This window comes from Mauremys mutica, chromosome 7, assembly GCF_020497125.1.
Source record: "Mauremys mutica isolate MM-2020 ecotype Southern chromosome 7, ASM2049712v1, whole genome shotgun sequence".
Lineage (NCBI taxonomy): Eukaryota > Metazoa > Chordata > Testudines > Geoemydidae > Mauremys > Mauremys mutica.
The window spans coordinates 76,263,698-76,282,902 of record NC_059078.1 but is presented as its reverse complement, the minus strand read 5'-3'; the positions used below and the strand labels follow the sequence as shown (position 1 = coordinate 76,282,902).

The following is a 19,205-nucleotide window of genomic DNA, read 5'->3' as shown; positions in this document are numbered from 1 at the left end:
CAGGTCCTCAGATGGTGCTGTGCATTTGACTCTAAATGGCACTGTGCATTTTGATAGATTTCTGTCAAGCTCGAATAGCATTATACAAGACCATTGCAATCTGTATGTTAATCCATTTGCTACAATGTGGTGTGCACATTTAATTGTAAGTATCAACTGGCTATGTTTGAATAATGCCGTACTGTTTTTAATATTTAGAGAGAGTTGCATGTTGATTTTTTTAAATCAATATATGTACTTGTGTGGCGGGAGGGGAGGTGGCTAAAGTGCTACGGACACAAAGAAGGGGGGGAATGATAAAATAAGTTTGAGAATCACTGTCCTAAATCAATCCATGCAAACCCATAGGTGTCCAAAGGTTTCTTATTGAAGGGCTATTGGGCACAGTCTGTCTTAGCTATCAAATTGTGGTATTCTAGGGAAAGAGAGATTTTTTTTTCAATAGAGTATGGTATTGAAGGGAGGAAAGTGATCTGCTTAAATAATTGCAAAGATTATTTTAAAAACAGTGTTCCATACAAACTTCATAGATCATGCTGAAAACTGTTAAAACTGAACAGTATGGAAAATTGTGCTGATTCCTTTTTCTTGTATTACTTTCCTCTATTCACCATGTTACTTGCTTGACAGTTTTTAATAGAATCCAGATGTTTTTCAGCATGGAATGGAGCAGAGGGTAGCTGTGTGTTTGAATTCCTCTTGTATTTTTCCTTGGTTGCAACATGAGCTTGTTCAGTTATTGAATTAGGGAAAAAATACCCTTTTTTTAATTTGAATTTTTGACAAGAAATTGTGTAGAACAGTTCTTCTTAAAGCCAGTGAGCCACTTGTTTAGAGAAAGCCCCTGACGGTCCAGGCTGGTTTGTTTACCTGCTGCGTCCACAGGTTTGGCTGATCGCGGCTCCCACTGGCCGTGGTTTGCTGCTCTAGGCCAGTGGGGGCTGCGGGAAGCAGCGCGGGCCTAGGAATGTGCTGGCTGCGGCTTCCCACCACCCCCATTGGCCTGGAGCGGCAAACCGTGGCCAGTGGGAGCCACGATCGGCCGAACCTGTGGATGCAGCAGGTAAAGAAACCGGCCTGGACCGCCAGGGGCTTTCCCTGAACAAGCGGCAGCCCGACTTTGAGAAGCACTGGTGTAGAAGGAGATGACAATTGCATAGTTAAGATATTTCACTATTTAAGACACATTTGTTACTATTTAATCCTCTCGTTACTCTGTCTGAAGATATAAACCACATGATCCAGTAAGAAAAATGTATGCCTCAAAACTGTACTGATATTTAAAAAAAATTTTCCATAAGTTTTATTATTATTTTTAAAGTAACTTGACATCATTATTAGTTATTAATCAGCAAGACATCATGGAGGAAAAAGGACATCTTGTTATGATTACTTAATCTTGATAGTCTAAAAGGCCTCCATCAATGTACTTCTCTTTGAAAAATGGATCTCTACACCCATGTGGATCTCTACTGAAATCAAAGGGGCTCCATGCACACCCAGGGATTCAGCTTGCTCTGGCTCTCCTGGCAAAAATGGGGCCTATTACTTTGTATAGTTTTCTATTCACATGGGTCCCTTCTGGCCTTAAAAATCTATGAACATCTGTTTTCGACAACAGTCCATAACTGTTGGTTGAACCACAGTATATCTTTTAGAAAGACATCTATTGAGGACCTGAAGCAATGGAGAGTTCACCACAACCCTTGGTAAATTGTTCCAATAACTAATTATCCTATATTGTTAAGTGTGCACCATATTTCTGATCTGAGTTTATATAGCTTCAGCTTTTAGCATTGGATCTTATTATACATTTGTCTGCTAGATTGAATAAATTGTATAAAATCTTCTCTCTGTGTAGGTACTTAAAAGACCATAATCAAGTCATCTCTTAACTTTCTCTTTGTTTGGCTAAATAGCTTGAGCTTCTTAAGTCTCCCATGGTAAGGCGATTTTTCAGACAACAAATCATTCTTGTACCTCTCTTCTGAACTCTCTTCAGTTTTTCAACATCTTCTCTTCCCTGTCCCCCCAGTGTGGACACCATAACTGGCCACAGTATTCCAGTAGTGGTCTGTTCAATGCTGGTAATAGTGTTTTTACCACTTGATATTTCCCTGTTAATGAATCCAAAAATTGTGTTTATCACTCTTAACCAAAAAAGCTCCCATTGAAATATTGTGGGTATCCACTATGACCTCTTAGATGTTTTCAGAATTGCTGCTTTCCAGAATTCAGTCTCTGATCCTATAAGAATATCTACATTCTTTGTTCCTAGATGTATGACCTTGCATTTGATCATATTAAAACATATCTTGGATGTTTGCATCCAATTTACCGAGTGATACAGCTTAGTCTATATAAGTGACCTGTCCCCATCATTTACCACTTTACCAGTTTGTCATCTGCCAATTTTACTATCCTAGATTTTGTAATCTCTTTCCTGATCATTGATAAAGATAACAGTCAAAAATGGATCATTGCAAGATCCCACTAAAAAACCCACCCTCATTTAATGATTCTCTATTAATAAATACATTTTTGAAATCTTTCAGCCAGTTTTTAATCCCTATGATAAACATTACATTGATTTTTGTATAATTCTGATTTTTAATCAATATATCATGTGGTATGAAGTCAAACTATTAGTGTAAACACACATTTAAACATCTCACCTAGCAGTTAAGCAGCATATGTTGCTCCATGGTGTCCTAATTCAGTCCAGGGAATTTGACTTGAGGATTTGGAGGCTTAGCCTGTAATTAGTTTAGTTCTACAATGGATCTTTCCAAGGACATGGAAGACACTTTATGCATAGAGATAAGCTAAAGCTCTGTTTCCCTATCCATGAAGATATAGGTGGGAATGACCAGACACAAAATACCTGTGAACATGCATAAATTATACAGATTGCCCAAATAGTTTTATATCTTGTAGGGTACTCTATCCTTGACAATGCTGTGAGTTTTTGATATCCCCTTCCTGAGGTTGTTTATCTCTCAAGGATCTGTTATTGGAAACCAAGGGTGAATCTAAAAGGAATTGTGGTTTGATGACCAAAGGGATTACAATCAATACAGCAGTAGTATATTGCATGATATCCCTGTGTGTATAACTTTTAGACTTAGGGGTTTGAATGGCTGAGAGATTTTGAATGGTTAAGTCCCTAGACTGGATTAGTGTTCTCTGTGATTTCCTTTATGATGTGGGATTGACGGTTGGACTTAACAAATTCCTCATTGCCACTCAGGTTAAATGTCTCAGGAACTGTCCTGATTGTGCCCTTTAGGACTTTAAAGAATAGAAAAATGTCTAAGGCAACAGTGTTTCTAAAAGTAGACCTAAGTAGTACAAACTTTCCAAACCAGCCAAAGACTTTGATTTCATGACCTCAAATCTCCTCCTCTTCCACTGGGAAATAGGCTGTTTCTTTTCTGTTTTTCCTGTGATGAAAAATTACAAGTTGTTGGATTCTGTCAATCTCTACAAGATATTAAAAATATTTATTTTTTTCTGCTGAGTGTTTTATATCCGTGTACAAGAACTTGACATAAGTACTCTCCTTTTTTCCCCAACAGCATGGATCCCTCTATTCCATCTCTCCATTTTTGAAGGGATACTTTTGAGGGCACTTCCATCAAAGTATTGCACACATTGCCAGGAGAGTAGAGTTAAAAAGTCAAAAGACAGTCTAAACACAGCAACCACCACCAAAAATGAGAACTTTGTTGCGAGCTACTACAATGAGCAGTATTACATCAAGCCATGTTTTTAAAGGGACTCAGAATTGCAGACCCTGTCAGTCTTAGGCATCAGTCTGCATACCTGACAAAAATAGTATCTGACTTTCATCTGTCAGTTATCATTGTCTGTGATTTTTCCTTAAACCCCATAGCTGTCCTGTGAAGGAGAGGTTAGGCACCTTGGATGTCTGAAGAGCGAATATCTACTACTTAGGCCTAAACTGTTTAAGAAATCAAAGATATTGTTTGTGGTCTCCAAAAAATAATCTGAATGTCAAATCATCTCTACTCAAAGGTTGTCTACATTGATAAGACAGTGCCTCAGTTATGTTACGAACTTACTGTGGGACTGAACATCACAGGGCCCATACAGCTAGCTGTATGGCAGTCTCAGTAGCTTGTGTCTACAGCAGGGGTAGGCAACCTATGGCACGGGTGCCGAAGGCGGCACGCGAGCTGATTTTCAGTGGCACTCACACTGCCTGGGTCCTGGCCACTGGTCCGGAGGGCTCTGCATTTTATTTAATTTTAAATGAATCTTCTTAAACATTTTAAAAACCTTATTTACCTTACATACAACAATAGTTTAGTTATATATTATAGACTTATAGAAAGAGACCTTCTAAGAACGTTAAAATGTATTACTGGCACATGAAACCTTAAATTAGAGTGGATGAATGAAGACTCGGCACGCCACTTCTGAAAGGTTGCTGACCCCTGGTCTACAGTACGACTATATCTGAAATCTGTAGGGTTGCTACATGGAACATTAGTTTACACATTCAGGAATCACTAGTCTCTTGACACTGTTTGAAGAGCTTTTTGTTAGAATGCTTCGGTCACTGTAAAACTAGCAGTATTTCTCTGTATTTTAGGTCAGCTAAGAAAACTATTAGTAGAAATTAGTATGTTTTCCATGTTAGAAAATAAATGTTTTAGGAGGAAAAAAAATAAGCAAAAAAGTTAAATGTTATTTTCACTTTATTAAACTTTATCCTTAATATTTAAGCAAGGCAGAAGTTAATCTTAACAGTTGAAAAAGTTCTGCTTTAAGCAGTTGTCCGATAAAGTCAATAAGGATCCTCCATCTTTCAAGAGACTGTATTCTTGGATCTTGTAACAGTTGGCATGTAAAGGACTGTAATTTTTAAAAAGATAGTTTAGGAAATGCAGCAAAAATATTGAACTATTTTTGTAGAACTGTGGAAAAGTCAAATAAAAACATTTGTGTCAGCATGGCTTCTCTGAATTATTGATAAGTACATGCCATCCATTTCTGTTTGTGAGTCAAAACCATTGAATCTGGTTTAAAGTATTTTCTTCGATATTCTTTGTTCTATGTTAATTCAACTGTAACTTAATGAATGTAGGTACGACTTTATCTGAACCCTGGAATAATGGTTAAGTAGATGACATGATTAACAAAAGTAGCAGTACATTAAAATCTTGGAGATTAAAAATGAAAAATAAGTCAGAAATATAAAAAATTCAAATGAAAAGAGAGCTTAATTTCAACAATGAATTAAACAAGACTAAGCAAAGCTCACAGATACCTACATGGGAAAATGTAGGGTTTATTTCCAGAATAAAAGGACATAGTACTTGTACACCAATTAGTGAATCCAGCTAGATCCAGACTGTGTATGTAACTACTTGGGAAGAAAGTAGAAAGCAACAGCGTCTTAAGCTGAGACAAGACACCTCCTGACCAGATCTGATAAAAGGCCAAATCATTAAAGCTGAGAAGTGTTGGAAGAGCCTGACAATTCAGCTGAACTTGATGCAATCAGTTGTATCCTAGTAGTTAATCAGATTAACTTGTGACCATTTATCATAAGCTCATAGTAACAGCCATGTTAAAAATATGCCTTCTGTGCAAATGAACCCTTTGATTTCAATGAGATACTAGTTCAGCTAAGCCATTCAGCCTTAATTCTGGTTACTAATGACCTTTTTTATAAAGTGGTGGAGTGGGGATCTAATGTCTTCAATATTGTTTGGAAATTACATGACAGACGTAAGATTGGTTGGGTTCCAAAACTGTACATTTCCATACCTTAATGTGTTTTGATTTCTTAAGTTTTTGAACATAACTGAATTTCCTTGGCTAGTAATGCATGTCTTTGGGATAACTAACACATTACTGAATTTTTATCCATACATTACTGATATATACTCCATTTTAACTCCAGTTTAATTCAGATTTTTATCTAGGAAGTTACTTACGTAGCTTGTGAGAAGTAATTTGACTAGTTATTTTGCAATGCAACGGTTAACTTATGGTTTATTATTTGATTTCCAGCTGTTTACCATTTAGTAATGAAGCAGAGTCTAGTTTGCCATCTTCACCCAATCCTGAATCCAATTCTGAGCAAACAAGTAAATTTGGACTTTGTAATGCTGCTGGCAACCTTATCAGACGTTGAATAAAATCTTGTTTAGATGAAATTTGAGGTTGTTTAAATAGTTTTGCCAAAAAAAGTCACATGGTAATTGTATGGAAAAAGCCAGTTTTATGATATTAGGCTTACAGCAGCTTTGTGGTATTTCCTTTGCTTTTCCCATGTAGTGTTTTGTAATGTAACTGCTCAGTTAATGTGAACTTTGACCTCATTCTGTTCTTAATTTGTTATGCCTAATAACGCACTTTGATTTCATTAGATTTTGTTGAAGGTTCACTGAATTATCCAGTTGCTGAATGAAGTCAGCTCTTTTAGTAAATCCTTTTGATGTATAGTCTTGTTAAGATATTTTATTTGATTTCAGCTAATTTAGTTTTTAATTCACATCCTCCTCCCTCACTTTCTTTTATTTTGGTATTTAAGTTGTTTTTCCAGGTTCTGTACATTGACTTCTTTATACCTTCACTTTGTAATGAATAACTGCCTCGATGGATGAATTTATGGTTACAAAGTGGAGGAGAATGGAAGTATGAAAATAACTTTATTTTTATTTTGATAGTTATTGTTTTGCATTTAAAATGAAGATGCCAAATTCTTGGTATGTTCAAAATTTCACCCAACTTTTCCCTACCTTTTTCAATTTGATATGTGACATTTAAATTTGGTCCCTTTTGTGTTACAGCACCAGTGAGATCTTTAGCTTCTGGGGTTTTCTTCCCCCCCAGTTTACCACAGTCTCCAGGCAAATGTACAGGCAACGTAAAACAGCAGTTAACAAAACACGAAATTGACAATAAACAGAGAAGCTTTCTCTTGCCTGCAAATGATTACCCACATAAAATTCATGCTTATCCATGCTCTATTTGTGTTATCTGAGCACACTATTGGTAGTCTTCCAGCACCTCAGGAAAAAAATGAATCCATTATTAATTATTAGAATTTTAGTATTCATACTTAAAATGGAAATAAACTCATTCATATCAATTCAAATTATTTTTATAACTGAAGTTAAATATAGGTCACTCAGTGGCACTTCTTAGAAGCTGATTGGGGAAGGAAGGAAATAAAAGCTGGTGTGTAATACAGGCAGCATACTCACAGTAATAAACAATTAAGCTTAAGTTCTGGGTCGTTCTCCAGTGAGCTAGGAGGTTTTGCAGAAGGTTGTCTAAAAAGTGGGATTTTGGAACGGGCCTTGTAGTTTGGTGAGTAATGGGAAGAGGGAGAGTTGTCTAAGGCAGAAGAAAAATTTGGTTTTAATTGAGTTGAAGATTCATTTGGATGAACTGCAAGGTTGCTATATGGTTGTTAGGGGATTGTTGGGCATATGATCCAGGAAATGTGAGTAAAGAATTTTACAAGAATTAATGATGATAGCTGCTTAAAGAGGTTGGGAATATTACCAAGAGTACTCAGATATAGCACTAACTTTGTTCAAAATCACTGTTATTTTTTCCCCTTTAACAGTGATCTTTTTTAAAGCTATGGCATGAACTAGAGTATTGGATAAATGGGACGTGACATCTAAGATTTATGGCTGTCGCAGTAGAATAGCAAGGAAATCACAGCATCTCCTTTCTGTTTACAGTAGCATGCTGTGGAGTACTACAGCAGTATAGCTATTGAAGATGTTTCAGAAATAGGGAAAGGAGACTTGAGTTCACTTTGTAGGTTTTATAAACTTGTGAAGAAAACCGAGGTTTGCTAAATGCAGAGCAAGGGTCAGTTTTTCTTCCTTTCGACCATGGAAGATTTAACAGATTCCAGTGTCTGCCCGTCTGTTCAACAGACAGAGTTGTTTTTATGAACTCATGCTATCTGATATTCAGGACAGTTTCAGGTTGCCCATTATACGCAAATTTATTGTTTATTGCCAAGACTAGTAAACATCACCCTGATAAAAACAATGCTTATAAATGGATGTGGGGACGGAGTTTTTTGACCTTCTTGTAATGTGAGAGATCATTGTGGTGTTAGGGGAGAAAGAGGGAAGAAAACCAGACAAAAGAAGCTTTGCCTTTCTAATGAAGCCATGTGCTTTGATACATCCCTATTCTGGTATTGCAGAGCTCAACAATTCAAAAATGAATCAGGCTCCAAAAAATCATGAGATTGGCTTAAGTATCATCTCTTTAAAAATGATAAATATGAGGATCTTTTTATTTGCCTTCTGTTATTTGATCCTTTAGAAGACACTCGTGTCATGTTTTCAAGCTTTTCTCCGTAACCATGAGGGCTAGACATTTTAAATGAAAGCTGAGCTTCTCATGTTTCCAGAAATAGGGTCAAGACTTGTAATAAAATTGCCAGAGTTGGCAACACTGCTGCTGAGGACAGTATTTGAGCACATGGTTAAAGTTTGCATGTGCTTAAATGCTTCTTGAATAAGGATTATTTCCTGAATCCCTGCCCAGTTGATGAAACTGAATATTTGGTTATTTGAATCCAATATATTTTTCTGAGTGAACCCTCTTGATGATGGGTTTGAGCCTGCTTTTGGTTCCCTTGGTCTCCTCTAACTGGTGGAGCTTGTTTACACAGAAAATTACTGCTCGGCAACCTATTGTGTTAATCTACAGTGGATCAGCTTGCTATGGAGTAATGTCTCATGTGGACACTGCTACAGCGCAGTGAGAGTTCTGGAGCGCAGCTCAGCATGCTACATAGCAGTACACTAAGCCACACTCTGGGGCCATCTCTGCGCTATAGTAGCGTCCATGCAAGATTGCTGCTCAAGAAGCTGGTGCTGTAGATTCACATCCTGGCTTGCAGCATGGTAACTTGCTATGTAGACAAGCCCCCAGACAGGTGCCAGTAAACTTCTTCCAGCTCTTACGCATAGAGCCCTGCCAATCTGCGCATAGCCGCATCATACCTGTGAATAACCACAGACCATGTTTATGGTTCATGGATTGGATGCAGATACAAATTTTGTATCTACACAGGGCTTTACATATGCACTCTGTCAGCTCCTCTACTTGCTTTTCCATCTTGGAAGCAGTCATGTCAGTGCTTATCTCCAATAAACCTGTTAGTTTCTCAGAGTCTGGTTTTCTGAAGGAAAACACATTAAAATTAATGTGTAATTGCACATTGAAAGCTCAGAGAAAGAATAATTGCCCCCAAGTTAAAAAAAATCTTTTATATATATAAAAAGAGAGAGACTTTATATATATATATATATATATATATATATATATATATATATATATATATATATATATATATATATATATATATATATATAGCCTTAAGACAGTCTGATTCCTTAAAGTGGAGGAAAAAAATGATTATGAATCAGTTAAGTCGTTAATATTTTTCTTTGTAAGTCTATAATTTGAATAGAATACAAATAAATTCCAAATGCTTTTGGGGTATCCTTAATGTGTTATTTTACTAGTATGTTAAGGCTTTAAAAGAATATATTAGAAATGTGGCCGCTCTAGAGGTTTTCTCTGGAAAGCAATAGACAGCAACAAGTAGTAGACTGCAGTTAAGCGCCATAATTGTAGACATATCCAGGAGCGGCTCCAGGCACCAGCGCTCCAAGTGCGTGCCTGGGGCGGCAAGCTGCGGGGGGTGCTCTGCCGGTCGCCGCTAGGGCGGCAGGCAGGGTGCCTTCGGCGGTTTGCCTGCGGAGGGTCCACTGGTCCCGCGGCTTTGGTGGACCTCCCGCAGGCGTGCCTGCGGAGGGTCTGCGGCTTCGGTGGACCAGCGGACCCTCCGTGCTTGGGGCGGCAAAATGTCTAGAGCCGCCCCTGGATATATCTGCAATAATCAGTTCATGTTATGTTTTGTAAATCATTGCAGTAATTTCTCTGTTACTGACAAAGTATTGCTCCAGACTCAAAGGCAAATCCTCTTCCTGTCTTACAGATTAATAGAAATATGCATTGCTATAATATCATATTGGAATTGATGAAGTGGAAATACAGATGAAGACAGTCGGAAGAAGATTTTACATAAAATATAGTCTCATCCAACTCCCCAACTGAGGTAAGGTGAAACCAAAAAATCCCTAACCCACCTAACAGTTGTAAAAGTAATAAGTGCATTGTTAAACCTTATTTATTTATTTATTTTAAGGATCATAAACATTTTCACACAAACCATATTCCCCATTAAATGTAATATTGGATATGGAGTACTATACCCACTTTCCTTCTGTGCCTCTGTTCCAACTCTGAAAAATGAACCAAATTAAAAAATATTAACCCACTTACAGTTTTCCTTCCTTGGAAAACAAAAATTGCATTATCACATCAGACTAAAAGTTCATCTAGTCTGGTATGATATCTCTGATGGTGATCAGTACCAGATGCCTCAGTAGAAGGTCCATAGCATCTATAACACTGTAGGATACCATGTCTGTGGGGCAAGTTTCTTCCTATACCCTGACATAATAATTGATTTGCATGAAAACGTATAAGACTTATAAATGTTTCTCCTAGCTGGTGTTACTGTAGTTATTCTTACTAGCCACGTCTAATTTTTTTTTTTAATCCTACTAAGTTTTTGGCCACTGAGTCATTGAGTTCCACAGGTTAATTATGCATGCTGTAAATAGTTTTTTTTCTTTACTCAGTTTCAGATATGCTGCTTTTTAATTTCATTGGGTTTTTTAAATGGTATTTTGAGGGGTTAAGCGGAAGTACCCAGATGACCACCTCTGTTCTATTACTTTACATACCTCTATCCTTTCACCTCGTATGCATCTCCTCAATAAACTACCTAGTCCTAATTTTCTTATTTTCTCACTGTATGGAACTCTTTACAAGCCTGTTGTCGTTTCTGTTGCTCTGTATAGCCATTTTTCTGTTTCTGTTATGTAATTTGTGAGATGGCATGACCAGTGCTGACTCACTTTTGATTCAAAGTAAGGGAGGACTAAGAATTTATTTAGTGGCACTGTAACATTTTAAGTTTCTTTCTTAATACAGTCTAACTTTCTGTTTATTTTTTTTTTACCACTGCTGGACATTGAGTAGATGTTTTCATTGAACTGATCACAGTGATGAGTAGGCCTTCTTTCTGAATGAGTAGAATTAGAACATTATTTGTATTTATTTTCATGGAACATCATCTGAAATTATCACCTAAAAACCGAATGGCTTTGATAGATCCATGTATACCATAATCACTACATTATAAACCATTGTAATTATGAAAGTTTATTAGTCTTGGTGCTAAATGTTCTTGCTCATGTTTACCACTATTGATAATATAAACGAATGATATTTTGTTTGCCCCCCCCCCAAATTAAAAAAAAAAAAGCTGACGTGAGTAGTTTCTTTTGTTGAAAGGATAAATTTGTCCATGTTACAGATCTGAGGTAAGAAGAAATACATATGAAAAGCATAGTTCTATATTTAGTATTTCCTGCCCTTTAGTTTTTCTCACTGAGACAACTTATGCTGCCTTTATGGGGGCATTTTATAAAGCTGGCAGCTGCTCCTCTGGTGGCTCTATTGATGCCTGACAATGAGGCTCAGAATGGGCAATTTACCACTGCCTCATGGACAAAAATCTTTGAGATAAAGTCTTTGGCTAGAAAGTTGAGACCTCAAATAATTCAATTCTTTTATATAACTTAGAAATATAGCCAAGAATGGGAATCTAATAAAATGATACTTTCAAAGAAGAATTGTAAGTGATTTCTCCCTTTTTTGATTTTGAGCAATAGATCAGGAGAAAATAGCCTAGCATCCTGGCATGTTTCAGGACTCTATCCTGAAATCTTTAAAAAAAAAAAAAAAAAAAAAAAAAGTATTGACTCTACTTAATGCTTCTATTGGTTTTTAGTAGCTTCACTGTTGCTTACTAAGACAGTGTTGGCAGGAGCTGAGACAGTGCCTGAACTTCTAGAAGGTGCTGTCATGGCACCTTGGCCCTTTCTCTCTTCCCATCTCAACAGGAACAACAATGATCAAGACTGCCTTCGGAGATTTATGACATCAGACTTGTTCACTTCCCTCAAAGGGATACTCCTGAGGGCATTCTGTGCCAAAAAATTTTAAATTTCTGCGCCACAAAATTAAAAATTCTGTGTACAGTATTTTAAAATTCTGCAAAATTCATTGTTTTATTTATCAATAAATAAATGCAGAGGCTCCAGCATGGCAGTAGGGAGCACAAGCCACTGGCTGTACAAAGGTGGGAGATCACCCTGCAGCCTCCCCATCCTCCACCCCCAGGACACAGACTTAGTGCTGAGGCTGCACCTGACTCTGACACACCACAAGGCCTGGGCCTGCCCTGCCCCTCTGTACCAGGTGCACCTGGTGTGGGCAGGCAGGCTCATCCAAGCAGGATCCAAGTGTGAAGGGCTCAATGTGGGGAGATCCAGGTGTGTGGTGATTCTGTGTGGGACAGTCTAGGTGTGGGGGGATCTGCATGCATAGAGGCTCATTGGGGGGCAGTGTCCAGATGCAGGGGCGATGGGACTCTGCAGGGTTTTCCGGGTGAGGTTGGTTAGGGCTCAGCAGAAGGGTCTGGGTGTGGGAGTCTTGGGAGGGGTGTCTAGGTGCTGGGGAAGTGGGGCTTGGTGGGGTGGGGGTCTGGGTGCAGCTAGTTGGGGGTCTGGATGTGGGGACTCAGGGTGATGCAGAGGGTTGTGCATCAGGGTGAGGGTTTGAGTTCAGGGAGCTCAGTGGGGGTGTAGGGATGGGAGTCCAGAGGCAGGGGATCTGGGTGCAAGGCATCTCCAGATGCAGTGGTTGAGGTTCAGTGGGGTGGGGTTTGGGTATGGAGGGCTAGGGGGGGTTTGGATGTACCAGGTGAAGCTTGGCAGGGGTGTCTAGGTAAGGGAGATCCAGATTTGCAGTGGTTGAGTGGATGAGCGAGCAGCTCCCTTTACAGTGACCCATCCTCCCACAGCTGAGGAGCGATAGGGGCAGGAAGTGGGGGAGGATGCTGACCTTCCTGCAGCTGGGAGAGGTTTCTGGGGGTGGGTCTGACACAGCCTCAGCCATTCCTTGCAGGGGAAGAGGAAGTCCCATCCTCTCCTGCTTGCAGCCCAGCTGGGACTAGCAGCTGATCCCAGCTCATAGTAGGAGCACCTGGATGGGGTGTCCCCAGCCCTGTGGTGATTTACCTCTCTGCCAGCTGCACTGGGTGCCTGAAACAATGTACTTGTGCTGCTAGGGAGTAGTCCATGACTGCTCTTGCAGCTTCCCTTTGCTTCCCTGTCAGAAAGTCATTTTTCTGCAGGGAAGCAAAGAAATTTGCGGGGGACATGAATTCTGCACACATGCAATGGTGCAAAATTCCCCCAGGAGTAAAGGGAGAGAGAATATTTCTGATGTCACATTCCTCTCACAAACCCACCTGGCATATTGTTTGTATGTCTCCTTTCTAGCAACACTCCCTCTACTACTTAGTGCAGCATCTGCTTCCATTACCAACACTGAGACCAGTACCTGATTGGGTCAAATAGACTTGTCACACCCTGGCAACTGGTACAACCCACCTCCCATCCAGCGAAGTACACTTCATAACCTGTTTTGTCATGTAGTTCAGATTGAAAGGAATCACAGAAGGGACAGTTAGCACAGACTTGGAAAGCCTGATACAAGATACCTTCGACTGATTCACTGCGCAACATCAGGACCTTTTAACAAGTGAGAAATGGATGCAACAAAGCCACAAGAACTGAAGCTCATGCTGAATAATGCAAGATGAGTGGTCAACAACTAGCAAATAGTATTTATCACGAAGGAAGTTCCTGATATAGCCAGCATCACCAAACCTGTCTGGGTGATACCATGAGCCAAATGTTAGCCGACCCTCATCATGGTATTGAGCTCATCACAGATCTTAAACTTTTTCCTCTAATTTTAAAATCAAAATTATCTTGGATAATAAAAGTCACATTAATTTATTCCTCTTGCAGTTGAAACCAGAGCCAAAGGTAACATAAATTTCATGCTCATTTACAGACCACCAAAGACTAAAAGGGTTCATAAAGGAGATCATGGACACTACTTATGAGTACCGAATGGCTCTCGGTATGAGACCCTGGTCTCTAAATTACCATTGCTTCCCAGTACTACAAGATTCTCTGCCTTTTTCTATGCCCTCCCCCTTTGGAGGACTGTAGACGGGCCGGACTCACCCCTGCGGCGCCTCCTGCTGGTCGTCCTCAGGAATTAGCTCAATTTCCAGCCTGGAGTGCCCTCTGCAGGCCAGTGATCCGCCTGTCCTCTGGCCCCGAGTCCCTCTCTGGACCCCAGTGCCTCTGTTAACTGGGTCTCCTCCTCCCAGGGGAACCCCCCCCCCACTATCCCCACTTTGCCTCAGTATTGGCTACTGCCCAGTCTCCATCTAGCCCCTGTTCACTGGGGCAGACTGCAGTATCAGCCACTCATCATCAGCAAAGGGGTTTGGACCTGCTGCCTTTGCCTACCCCTGGGCTGCCCCCTGCAATCCCCAGTACCTCTTGGCCTAATGCTAGGCGGCAGCCTGGGGCTTTCCAGGCAGGAGCTCCTCTGCCTTTCCCCAGCCCTGCTCCACTCGAGGTACCTGGTCTAGCTCCCTGCGGCCAGGCCCTTCTCCCTCTACAGCCAGAGAGAGACTGTCTGGGCTCCTGGCTCACTGCCTCTTATAGGGGCCAGCTGGGCCTGATTGGGACCTGGCAACAGCTAAGCCTGCTTTCTCCCAATCAGCCCAGGCTTCTTGCCCCAGCTACAGCCCTCTCCTGGGCTGTTTTAAGCCCCGAAGGGCAGGAGCGGGTAGCCACCCCACTACAAGGACATTGAGGAGGATGAAGGAGACATTTAATAAGTCTCCTTTTTATCAGTGCACGGTTCCCCGCCACATCTGTACAGGAACCCATACTTTAACAAGGATGCTTGTCCATGAACAGAGATGAACAGAGATGGTGGGATTAGTCCAGGGTGCCATCCCCTCTCCTGTGTGGGCCCCCCAATCACCATGCTGAGATCCTTGGTCAGCATATTGGTTGCAGTTTACCAGACTTGCAGCTCCATTGCAATAAGCAGCTAAGGATACATGGTCTCCTCTGCCAAACCCCCAACACAAGGAGACCTTTGAAAAACAGGAAACTAGGGTGGATAAGAGGGCCACCCCTCAAAAACCTATTTCATCCTTGTCCGAGGACCAGACTGTCATGCCTCCACCACCATTGATGACCACTGATTTTCACCAATTCCAGGACCTTGTGAAAAGGGTGACTGATGCCCTTCAGATACCTCTTGAGGAAGTAAAAGACTCACAACACAAGCTCCTCTATATTCTGCAGACGGCAACTCCGGGTTGCAAAACACTTCAATAACGTGCTCCTCAATCCAGCCAAGATGATGTGGCAAACTCCTGCCACCATCTCACCATCTTGAAAATGGGTGGATAAGAAATATGTTCCTCCCCGGGACTCAGAATTTTTGTTTCTCCCCAGTTCTCTGGTAGTGGATGCTGTAAATGAGAGGAGTAAGCAGCATTACTCTAGGTCTGCCTCTTATGATAAGGACCAGAAAGAGGTTAGATCTTTTTGGCAGCAATGTTACCCGGGGTTATTTAAGCCAAAAACTATGGTAACTAATCTCTGTGTTAAGGCCATGTCAGGAAATAAATCAGTGGGGAACATAGCACCTCTGTCTGATAAATGATTGGCGCACACAAGAGTGCTTCCACCCAAAAATCCTTGTTTTTATTGAGTACGAAGCACACATCTAAAATAGCAATAGTCTAGAGCACCCCAGAATATAGTTACCCAAAGTCTAAGATGGTGTCAGGTGATAGCAGCAGGTTTCCGGTGGCCAGCCTTCCTCCTAGCTGCTGGGAGGGATTGTCAGTGTCTTCTTGCTCATAGAAAATCCAAACTTTTCCAAAGTATACACTCTCACTAAACTCTTCATAGATTTCTCCAAACAAGGCACATAGTCTATTAGAAGTTATTTTGAGTTAACAATTTCCCTAACAACTGCAAAGAACTCATAATTTCTACTTAGTACTCCAGCAAGAACTTATAATTACAGATACCCAGACTCAAGGTCAGCTATTCTTGTTAGTAACACTGCAGGTGAGCAGCTTTTTTGTCTGCCTAAGCAAGGCCAAATTCTTTCTCGCTACATGCTGTCCTCGCTTCCAGCTTAAGGTGGCAAAGTACACAAGATGGCTGCAGGTTATGTCAATTCCGGGTTACGTCAATTCAAGATTATATTAAATTCAGTTTTCTCAGAACAGCAAGACTTACTCTCATGCAACTTCCACAGCTTTCGTCAAGAACATTCCAGTGTCTGAGATATGCAGAGCTGCTACTGTGGCGTCAGTGCATACTTTTTCTAAACACTATGCTTTGTTCCATGCTGTCAAATTTGATGCAGTGTTTGGTACTGCTATACTGTCTTCAGTCTTAAGGCTTATCTACACTACGCAATTAAGTCGACCTATGTTACGTCAGTTTACAGCCACTGAAGTAATTACTGTGGTTTTTCATGTCCACACTACCCTCCTTCTATCGGTGGTGCACATTCTTACCAGAAGTGCTTGCACCGACTTAAGAGGAGCAGTCTTGCGGGGGGGCTGAGAGCCCAGGCTATCAGCTCCCCGCTCCCTGCAGGGACCAGCGGCTGGGCTCTAATAGGGAACTGAGAGTCTGTGCGGCAGTCGGGCTCTAGCTGGTTAGCTCTGTGGGGAGCTGAGAACCAGGGCAGCAGCTGAGCTTAAAACTGGAGTCCTCCATCCCCCATGAGGTGACAGCCCTCACTCCCGGCACCGTTCTCGCTCTCGGCACCGGTCGTACTCACGCCGCCGCTCCGGGTCACGGAGATCCGAATCGCGTTACAGCCGGTACCGATCGGACTCCCGGCACTGCTCCTGTTACCGGTCAGAGCGGCACTTGACTTGGAGCCGATCCCGACACCGATTTCACTGAAGGTCGCCATCGAGATTCAGATCAGGCTCCCGGTACCGATACGACCGCAGGCACCGATCGATGTCTCAGTACCTCTTTGCATCACGGCACCGTACAGCATCGGGTACTCGGCACCAGCGCGTACAGCACCGCCTTGGCCATCTTGCTCCGCCTCTGTGTTGTCGCGCTCGCAAGGTGGCTACCATGACCAAGGCGAGGGCAGTACAGGCCAGTGGCTAGAAGAAGGCCAGGACCTGGGCCACAAACCCCCACAGTGGTCCTTTTGGACCCCCTGGGCATACCATCAGGCCCAGGGGGCTCCTTCGGGGGCTTCCCGTTCCTCTCCTTTGGAGCCCCGAGTACCAGAGGCCACTGTGTCTCGCTGCCCCCCCCTCTCCCCGAGGCTCTGAGACGACTGCTCCAGCACCAATGCAGGCCCACGCTCCTAGCGTGATGGACCTTGATCAACAAGATCCTCCACAAAGAGGACCTCGCGCAGGATCCCCTAGTTTGTGGGGTAGCTTCCTTGCTCGATGAGGCAGTGGCGGGGACTACGGTTTTGGGCCCTCCTCCTATGGACCTCTGCACCCACCAGGAACTGCTCCACAGAGTGGCGCGCAATATGAACCTCCAGGTAGAGGAGGTGGTGGAGGTAGAGGACCCTGTGGTGGACATTCTGACGCGGAGGCACTGTCCGTAGTTGCCCTCCCTGTCATATGAACCATACAGTCCAATGCTAAGACAATCTGGCAGTCATCAGCCTCTATTCCATCTATGGCCAACGGGGTGGAAAGGAAGTACTTTGTCCCTTCGAAGGACTACGAGTACCTCTATATGCACCCCAACCGTGCTCCCTTGTTGTGGCTTCAGTCAGTGAGAAGGAGCGGCATGTTCAGCAGGCCCCGGCGCCTAAATCAAAGGACCCTAGACTTTTTTGGGTGCAAGGTGTACTCGGCCTGAGGCTTGCAGCTCAGGGTGGCCAACCAGCAGGCACTCCTGAGCCCATATGACTATAATTCGTGGCACTCTGTGGAGAAATTCAAGGAGTTGGTTCCACAGGAGTCCAGAGAGGAATTTATGGCTATAGTAGAGGAAGGCAAGAAGGTGGCCAGACCTCCCTACAAGCCTCTCTGGACGTGGCAGATTCAGCAGCTAGGACCCTGGCCTTGGGCAAAGCCATGCGCCGCATCTCGTGGCTGCAGGTCTCTGGCTTACCACCAGAGTTGCAGCAGACCCTTCAGGACCTGCCCTTTGATGGCCAGGGCCTATTCTCTGAGAAGACAGACTCAAGGCTGCAGAGTCTGAAGGACTCGAGAATTATCATGCGCTCTCTGCATACCCCAGTAACGCAGAGAAAGCCCTTCAGACCCAGCCTCAGACGCAGCTGAGGTGATAAAAGGAAACAAACTGGACACCAAGCCAGCCAAGGCCAGGCCCTCCCAAGCCATCAGCAGGGCCTAAGCAGAACTTTTGAAAGTGCGCCTGAGGACGAATCACCAGTCTCCATTCAGGATCCTTCCCCGCATTTCCAAAATCATCTCTCCCATTTCCTTCGTGCATGGTCCTATATAACATCGGACTGTTGGGTCCTACGCACGGTGGAAAGAGGATACTCCCTCCAATTTGCCTTTCCCGTCCCTCTTCAGGGACCCTTCTCACGAGTACCTCCTTCTACAGGAGGTCCAATCACTCCTGGCTTTGAGAGCAATAGAGGAGGTTCCGGGAGAGTCAAGGGGCAAGGGCTTTTATTCCCGCTACTTCCTAATCCCCAAGGCCAAGGGCGGGCTTCAGCCCATCCTGGACCTATGTGGACTCAACAAATTTATGGTAAAGTTGAAGTTTCGCATGGTCTCACTAGGGACCATTATTCCTTCCCTAGATCCTGGAGACAGGTATGCCACCCTTGACATGAAGGATGTGTGCTTCCACATTGCGATCTACCCAGCGCACAGACGCTTCCTTTGCTTTATGGTCAGTCACCAGCACTTTCAATTCACCGTCCTTCCTTTCGGCCTATCCACGGCCCCCAGGGTGTCTACCAAATGCATGGCTGTGATGGTGGCCTCCTTTTGTCGACAACGGGTCCAAGTGGTCCCATATCTCGACAACTGGCTTATTTGGGGTCGCTCGAGGGATCAGTTGCAGTCTCATGTTCAGCTCACTATGAACATGTTCAATCGGCTGGGCCTC

The 19,205-nt window shown here is 42.6% G+C and overlaps 1 protein-coding gene across 1 annotated transcript in view; it reads left to right on the top strand.

Annotated features, from left to right (window-relative positions):
* Positions 1-19,205, top strand: part of BMPR1A (bone morphogenetic protein receptor type 1A) — a 216,850-nt gene that overhangs the window by 49,886 nt on the left and 147,759 nt on the right. Inside the window, exon 2 of the mRNA XM_045024178.1 lies at positions 10,022-10,141. The gene's annotated coding sequence lies outside the window, so the exon portion shown is untranslated. The remainder of the gene's footprint in view (positions 1-10,021; positions 10,142-19,205) is intronic.